Genomic DNA, 8,681 nt, shown 5'->3' with positions numbered 1-8,681 from the left:
TTTTTTGACCAAACTCAGCAATCCTGTTAGAAAAAAATCTAAAAAGTAATTCCTGTGTTTTCCAAGTAAAATCTATAGGCCAGAAAAATTTCTTCTCTAGAGAGCTGCTAGGAAACATTCTTTTTAAATTAATTATGTGTTTATTTAAATCCCAAATATTGCCCCTTCCTCTTCTGAGTTCTTCACCCTATTCCGCCTCCCATTTCTCTCTGAGATGTTACCCTTAGACCATCATCCTTGCTAAAGTGGGACATCATCTTCCTCTGGAGCATCAAGTCTCTACAAGATTAAGCTTATCTTCTGCTACTGGGGCCAGAAAGGCAGTCATTCTTGTGAAACATATGTGCCCGGGACCTTGGACCAGCCCATGTATGGTCTTTGATAGGTGGCTTAGTCCCTGGGAGCTCTCAGGGCTCCAGGTTAGTTGACACTGTTGGTCTTCCTATGTGTTTGGCATCCCCCTCAGATCCTTCAACATTTTCCCTAACTCTTTCACAGGGGTCCCAGACCTCAGTCCAGTGGTTCTCTATGAGTATCTGGATCTGTCTCAGTCAGCTACTGGCAGAGCCTCTCAGATGACAATATTGGATCAGGATAGACAATGTTTGGCAGCACTGCTATCTACTCTGAATCTTCCCTGGATTTTTAGGAAAACCCTGGCCCTCACATGGCATGTTTTGCACTGATGTAGTAACTGAGCCTGGGCCTGGATCTTTGTTGCTGATGGTTTGCAGACCCCCAAAGGAGGAAATGCCAGTTGTCTTCTCATTCTTTTCCAGTGGGTGAAAGACCTGCACAGACTCCAGCATGCCAAGGTTGTTTCGAGGCTTCTTGAAGCTGTTTTGACTGAGCTCAGGTGGATTCATGGTGGGCTTCTCTTCTCCTTTGACTCTGTTCCTTGACTGCTTAAGCTCCTCTGTTTTCTTAGACTTGTTCTCTGGTCCACTTGGTCTTTCCTGCCCTTGTCTTCTAACTCTTCTGTTTTTGCTGGGGGCCACTTTGGGAGCGTTGCCATTGTGGGGCCTTGGCATGTTTTCAATAACTCTGCCATTGGCTAATTCATTCATTAATTTCATATAGAATATAATAAAACCTAAATCATTACCAACTTAACATTCTATAGGCAATTTTACTAATCATTCAAATACATATGGGTGTGGTTTTTTCTATCCATCTATATCTACTTAGTCTTCTATATTCCTGCACATGCACCTAGTATATACTTATTTACATATTGTTTTCTGTCGTTTTATACTTCTGTATCAGTAAATATATCTCTTCAATCAATGTCAAAAAGGACTTAGTCACAGTGATCTGGCCAGCTCTTACATTATATAGCCATAATATTGAGAAATTTCCATATCCCTCTCCCTCTGAAGGAAAAGCTGCAGTTTCTCAGAAGAAGTTTTCTTGACAGCATTCTCTCGCTCCTGTTGAGCCCGCCTTTTCATGGCCTCCCTCTCTGGCCTCTGCTCTTTTGTGATAGGCTGTGAGACAACTGGTCCCAGAATGTCAACTTTCCTCCATGGAATTGGTTGGCGGCTGAAGTCTTGTAGCAGGTATTGAGTTTGAGGTTTGGGAGGTGATGGCACCTTGTTCCTGGCAGCAGAAACTTGATCTCTCTGAAATGAAGTATGAGATGATGGTCTGTATGGTGCAGGCCTTAGGGTATCCAACTTGGGTGCAGCACTAGACTGGATGGTGTTGGCAATATTAGGTTGTGTGGCTCTGGAGGAAACTGGAGGAGCTGGCTTGGCTGAGGCCACAAAAGATGTGCTGACAGGAGCTGACTGGGCTGGCCTGAATGTGGTAGGTTGAGCTGAGTGGGAGTGAGGCTGCACAGGGTAAGCTGCAGTGGGCCTTCGTAAAGCCAGGGAAAGAGGATTTCTAGAAATAGGTCTGGCTTGAGGCTTGTTCAGGATTGGAAAAGGTAGAGGTACTAACCTGACCTTCCCAGATGGGGGCAGCTCATACATGGATGAAGACACACAGTCTTTGTTGACATTGCTCTCTACTGTATGAATCTTCCCTGGACTTTTGGGAAAACCCTGGCCTTCACATGGCATGTTTAGCACTGATGTAGTAACTGAGCCTGGGCCTGGATGTTGGTTGATGGTGAAGTTTCGCAGACCCCCAAAGGAGGAAATGCCAGTTTTCTTCTCATTCTTCTTTCCCAGTGGATGAAAGATCTGCACAGACTCCAGCATGTGCATGCCAAGGTTGGTTCGAGGCTTCTTGAAGCTGCTTTGACTAAGCTCAGGTGGATTCTTCTTCCTCTTGGTTTTTTGGATGGTGGGCTTCCCTTCTCCTTTGACTCTGTTCCTTGACTGCTTAAGCTCCTCTGTTTTCTCAGAGTCATTCTCTGGTCCACTTGGTCTTTCCTGCACATGTTTTCTCACTCTTCTGTTCTTGTTGGGGTCCACTTTGAGAGCTTTACCCTTCTGGTTCTTTGCAATGTTTTCAATTGTCTTGTCAGTAGCCCCAGCCACACACACAGCCTGCTCTCCCTCCACCAGGTCCTGGTGTTGGATTTTGGACTGAGGAGCTTCCTCAAGCAGCTCAGAAGATTTATATTTATTCTTGTTCACCTGGTCAGGGGGACCACTGATGATGCTCCAGTTTTCGCAGGCCCAATCCTGGTCTATGTCTGTGAGGGTGTTGAGGAGTTGGGGAATTTGAATGTCTTGCTCGAGTGTAGTTATATCTTTAAAGTCGAAGCTGGATCCAGTCTCATTCTGCAGTCCCTCAAGCTCTATCAGACCTATGGTGATGCCTCCCAAATGCATATTATCTGAAGCAGACTTCTGCCTTAGCCTCTCAGTATCAGTGCACTGCAGAGGCTGCTGCAAGTCTAAGTGTGCCAAAGTCATGATTGGTGTCTCATGGTTTTCTTTTGTGTTCTCATAGTCATCCAGAGTCTTTGAAAGCTCATCTTTGATGTCTTTCGTGGTTTTGTTCTCTTTTTCTTCCAGGCTTGGAGCTTGAGGCAAGGCTAGGAATTCTGAAGGACTGTGGATGGGGGCTGTTAATGCCCTGTTTCCATTCCCAGCTGGTAGTCTTATCTGGGAAAGTGGGGCACTGGTGTTGCTGAGTTCTGGACTCTGCAGTTGACAGTGTGTCTGACCTGAAGGTGGCAATCCCAGGGATGTCTCCATTTGAACTACTGGAAAAGAGTGAAGGGAGAAGTCAGTGCCTCGGTTAAAGGAGATGCTTTCTACCCGCAGTCCCAGTTCATAGGCCAACAGCATTCGGCCCCTGCAGTTGTGGGAGGGCATTCCTAGAAGCTCTTTTTGAGGAGTTTGGATGTTACACTGTTGGCACAGGTGGTCACTGCTTTTTTTCTGCTGACCATTGCATGTCATATCTTTTAGATTTTTTCCTTACTGTATTTGTGGTTTGTAGAAGAAAACCCATAGTGGGTAGATTTCTGATTCCTTTGGTGTGTGCTTGTCAGTTCCTTTCCTTTATGTCTTTATTAAGAGTGCTTCTCATTTTCATGGAACTTTGCTATTAGTCAGGTTTTAGGTCCATAATATCCAAACACTTACCTGACCCTGCCAATTTCTTTCAGTAATGTTATCACACAGACAACAATAGGAGGTTGTTTTTTTTAAAATGTGGTTTATGTATGCAAACCCACTTAGGCACTCCTACAAGGCAAGCATTTAAACCACCAAGGATTTCCTCCTGCCCCATGTTTTACAGTCTTATAAGTGGAATGGAAACTGGTATGAGAGTTTGAAATTGTTGGGCTTGGGTGTGACTCAGTAGTAGAGAACATGGCTACATGATCTCATGTTCTTGGACATGGTTACCTCTAAAGTACCACAGCAAAAGAAAAAAAGAGCAGCTCTAGCCAACTTAGAAATGGTACCTTTACTATACCACACTCTCTTTACAATTTTAAGTGTAAGAAAATTCCAGGACAGGTGCTGGGAATCTGGGAGGAATTCTTTCTCCAGGACAGATTCTGAGCTACATTGCTCTGAAGGATTTAAACTCCTGGATATTCCCATGTTACTAAAGCATAAAAAAAACCTCTAGTGTGTTCTAGACACAAGATCAATAGGTCAGCAAGGAGTCTATTGCAGGATATTGGTAGATGGGACTGGTTATTTAGGGTACTTATTTCTGTGTGTGACTGTGGTGTGATCAGTGAATATCACTTAATACATGATTGATGTCAGTCACTGTGGCTTTGCATTCTCTCTTTGGATAGAGTCTGAAGATGGAGGTAGAAAGCCAGAGCTGGACTTAACCTGTCAGGATACTCATTGTCCCTCTAAGTGGAGTATACACTATAAAAAGTAGAGGTCAGTTGACTTGGAGTGCTGATCCCACTCCTATCCTTTAGATCTGTACTCACCTGGAAGACTGTTGTATGGCATGGATTGAGCAGATGTGGAATAGGAGAAGGCAGAGGTAAAGAGTGGTATCTGGACATTCCTTGGCTGAATCTCCTTTAGCACCATCACCATCTCTGGTTGGAGCACAGAGGTCTGACTCCCAGGGTAGGACACAGAGCCATGGGCTGGCAAACACTGCCCAAATTCTTCAGCTATCAGAGGGCCCAGGCTCTTGTGCCCATAGTAATAGACCTGGCTATTTTCCTGGTAAGAAGGTGCCAGGTTGTATTCTTGATTTGGCATTTGCGGTGGTGTGACCTGCACAAAGCTGGCAGGCAGTGTTGGATAAAAAGGAAGTATGGCATTGGAATCTAAAATTTTATCACACTGGTTCGTCTTAGGCAGGGAGGAGAGTGTAGTGTCCTGGTCATTGATTGTCACAATGAATTCTTGGAGTAGTGCATCTTTCCTCCCATCCATGCTTCCAGTGAAATCCCACTTGAGAGCACTTGGATAGGAGGGTGCTGATGTGGAAATCTGGCCCTGCTCAGTCATCACTGACAGCATGGTTGTGCCACCATGTGGGTTAAGGTAGGCATTACCCATGAGTGGCTGGAGACAAGTGATGGATGCTGATGACAGAAGCCATGGTGAATTCACATCTGGGGTGGAGACCCTGGAGATGTTGCACACCCTTCCTGAGCATGTGTAGTTGCTCAGCACAGGCAGCAAAGTCTGCAGAGTCCTTTATGCCCCAAAGAAAGGTGAATTTTGAAAATTTTCTATAGGAAGGAAGAAGACAGTGGGAAAATGGTGAGGTTGATGTTTTCTAGGTTCCTGTGGGGAACAATGGTATCTCCAGTTTTTACTGGCTGGGATCATCTAAGACTAAAGTTCCCTCCAACATTCCTATTACAAGTGCACAGATTCATTCTTGGGAAAAATCAAAATGACTGTCATTTGATTAGCTGAGTGATCTTCCTCTGTGAACATGCAATTTCTGGTTGAACTTGTTCAGCCTTTGATCCAACCCAGACACATTCCTTCTTTGCCCTGCTTTGTCTTGCTCTCATACCTGCTGTGACACTGCTTCAAAACTGTGTCCTAGAGTAGAAGTGTTTAGAGGTAGGAGATCCTTAGTTTATCAAGTTTCTACCTTTTCCCTGTCCTTCATATATCTTTGTAAGGAGACATAGTCTCTATAAATAGAATAGGCTGGACTTGAAATCACAGAAACCAACCTGTCTCTGGATCTAAAAGTGCTGCTTTATAGGTGAGTCCCAGGATGACCAAAGTTGTCTATACTCTGTGGGTGTTTTTGTTTTTAAAAATTACATATCAGGGATTTTGTTTATGAATATTGTATTCATGTCATTTATTTTGCTAACTATTCCTTTGTCTTTGCCACTCCTTCTATAACTGATGATCTTATTTAAGTATAACTGTTAAACACATATGTGTTTATGAATTTATGTACGCAACCCACTGGCAACATTTCATGGTGTGTACATTGGTTTAGGGCTGACTCATTGGGATTTGCATATATATTAGAAGGTTGATCCCTGAATAAGATTTACTCTTCCTCTGTTCCAGTTAATTGCCTGTAACTCTTGAAGAGTGGAAGCCTTGTGATCATTTCCCATCTGAGTCAGTGAGTGTTGTACAGAGAACAACTGATGATGGAATTCCCAGGCCCAACTGATAATATGTGACACAACCAGTACATACAAGAATCAGAGAATGCTGTACAAGATGTGATAGTTTCTAAGAGTCAGGGATGAGAGTAGGATAATATACTTTGTATATGACAGTGAACTTGCACCCAGACGAGTTCTAACATGGTTGCCTTAACAAAGCATGGGAAATGACAGTGCCCTGAGCCCTTTGATTTAAAATGTGTGGTTCCCTGCAGTATTCTGCCTCAAACTTTTAGGAACTTTGTGTTCCTTAAAGATCACCTCTGCAAGTTTGACTCCTTTTATTTCTGTTTTCTAGCCTTTCTTCTTTATAGCTGGGGTAGTTTTTTGTTCCCCAGTTTCTGTGGGTCAGTCTTTCATGTAGCAGCCTCAATAATTATTTCACTATAAGAACTACCTTCTCAGTGTCCAGTCCCATCTTAGTCTCTCACACATTCACTTGTCTTTTAAGATTCAACAGCACAGAGCCTAGACCATAGTAGCAGTGTAATCTCCCTGAGGTGGGTAAAGAATCAGTTGAGAGTAAACTGTGTGTTCAAAGTCATATTCTTAGTAAGAACAAAAGCTAACTATGACTTTCAACAGGAGATATCTATAGCCCTGTCATCCCTAGTATTCAAAAGATTGAAACATATACTAAAAATAAGGAAAGATGTGATAAAAAAATGTTTGAAAGTTTCTTTCCTTACCTGACATAGTCTGGGGGCTTTGTAAGGAGAGTAACAGTATTCTACCCTACAAATGAGCCAGATAAATGTTAGTCTTTGTCCAATATGCTGACCAAACTAGTGAGTGTGTCCAGTATCAGACAGAGCCCACTGGTCACTGGTCACTGGTCACCTGTAGTGAGCCAAATTTGTTTACAGGCAGCACCATGGAAACCCCAGGATTCTACCAGGTGCTGGTAGGCTAGAAGCGAGGATGATGTCATAAATCAGTCATTAGCCAATGAGAAGGACAGATTCTGAGCTATAAGACAGGATTGAGAGAAACAGCATCCCTGAAGGCTGAGGTATGTGCTGGTGAAAGATTGTAATCTTCAGACTGTTGTTGCTTTTGCTTTGCCTTTTAGCTTAGGAGATCATGACAGTGTTTCTTATCATATTCATGAACTGTTATTAATAACATGAATATGATGTGTCACATTCCAACAGAATGTATCCCATCAGCTCACACTGTACACAGGGAAAGTAGCCTTGGGCAGGAAGGAGAGGGTCACCTAGGTTGAGACAACTAAATTGAGAAACCATTTTGAGTTGTGAGTTGTCTCAATGTGTCTATGAACAAACAAAGAGATCAAAGGACTCCTTTGTGACTGTTTTGAAGGGCATGGCTGAGTGCATTGAAAGTATCTTGTAGGAGATTGTGAATCCCAAGAGTGTTCTTTTTGTGTTTCTTGTCCAGGAGTGCTTTTTTTCTTTATTTTTTTGTTTAGGCCCAGATTAGACTCAGATCCCTGTTCTTTTCTTTTCATTCCTGCTTTGTAGGCTTTGATCCTTGGACCAGATTGATCCTGCACCCTTACACTAAAGGGTGATAGCACAGTAAACTTCCAGAAACAGTGGTCTTGATTTTATGTGACAGATGCATGTAAAGTGGGTTCTGCACTTATCAGCAAAGAACAGGAGGACTGAGGTTGAGGCTGGCTGCCTGTGTTCCCTCTTTCAGCATTTGTTGCTGTTCCCCTGCCCACACTGTTTCCTCTGCATATTTTCTCTACTCTTCTTTCATTTTCCAGAGATAGGTTTTTCTCTGTAACTCCTATTTCTTTTTTTTTTTTTAAGCTCGTAGTGTGAGAGCTCACTCTGGCCTCTCAGCCTCACGGATATTCATTTTGTCCATGGATAACTGTTCGTAGAATCATGGTTGTGAGCTACCTAGTCTGGGTTTCTTCTTTCTCTGTCCTCAATAAAAGGGAGAGTAGCAGTTACAGTAGGTTCTTCCTCCTTGCAACAGACTGTAGAATCTTGGGCTTCTAGCATTCTCTGCCATGCTTTAATCTGAGTTCTGGCTAAAACAGAGACAGTGGAACAGGTGGAGAACAAAAGAAAGTGTTTGTACAGGGAGCTGGGTTAAATGAAAAAAAAAAGGTAATGTAGGTATTTTGCTTTATCTGTAAATAAAGACCAACTTTTTCATCATCTCATTATATCTTCACACACAGGAATGCACCTGGCCTTTTTTTGACACATAGACAACTCTTGTGTCTTTCATCATTTTGTCCTGTAATGTATCTCCTATTTTTGTTATATTTGAATTCTTATACATCCATACATCCAGTTTGACCAGCACAATTTCTTGAAGATATTTTTTAGGTCCCTATTGTGTATGGGTGAGGAAGAGGTCACCGATGTTATGGCCTAGCATTTTCTTCTCTTTAACCCTCCTAAATGTTTGAAGGGTTATATTTCTTCACCCCCTTAGCCCACAGAGGAGGAGAAGTCATCTGCCATTTCTGGGAATTTTCAGGACAAGATCTGACAGACAATGGTGATTACCTACACTGTCAAGGAGGCTGTCCAAGACTACAACAAATGAATTCCTGCCATTCTAATTTTATAGGGTGACAATGATTTTCTTTGTCCTCCCTACTGAGTGCTCTAAGAAGCTTCACACCTCCACCAGGCCAGTCTTGTTC

At 42.9% G+C, this 8,681-nt stretch overlaps 1 pseudogene; it reads right to left on the bottom strand.

Annotated features, from left to right (window-relative positions):
- Positions 1–1,325: 1,325 nt before the first annotated feature.
- Positions 1,326–6,739, bottom strand: LOC117724251 (uncharacterized protein C2orf78 homolog; annotated as a pseudogene).
- Between the last annotated feature and the right edge of the window lie 1,942 nt (positions 6,740–8,681).

The sequence above is a fragment of the Arvicanthis niloticus genome, chromosome 1, assembly GCF_011762505.2.
Source record: "Arvicanthis niloticus isolate mArvNil1 chromosome 1, mArvNil1.pat.X, whole genome shotgun sequence".
In the NCBI taxonomy this organism is placed as follows: Eukaryota; Metazoa; Chordata; class Mammalia; order Rodentia; family Muridae; genus Arvicanthis; species Arvicanthis niloticus.
Note: the sequence above shows the minus strand (reverse complement) of the source record. Positions and strands in the feature narration are given on the sequence as shown.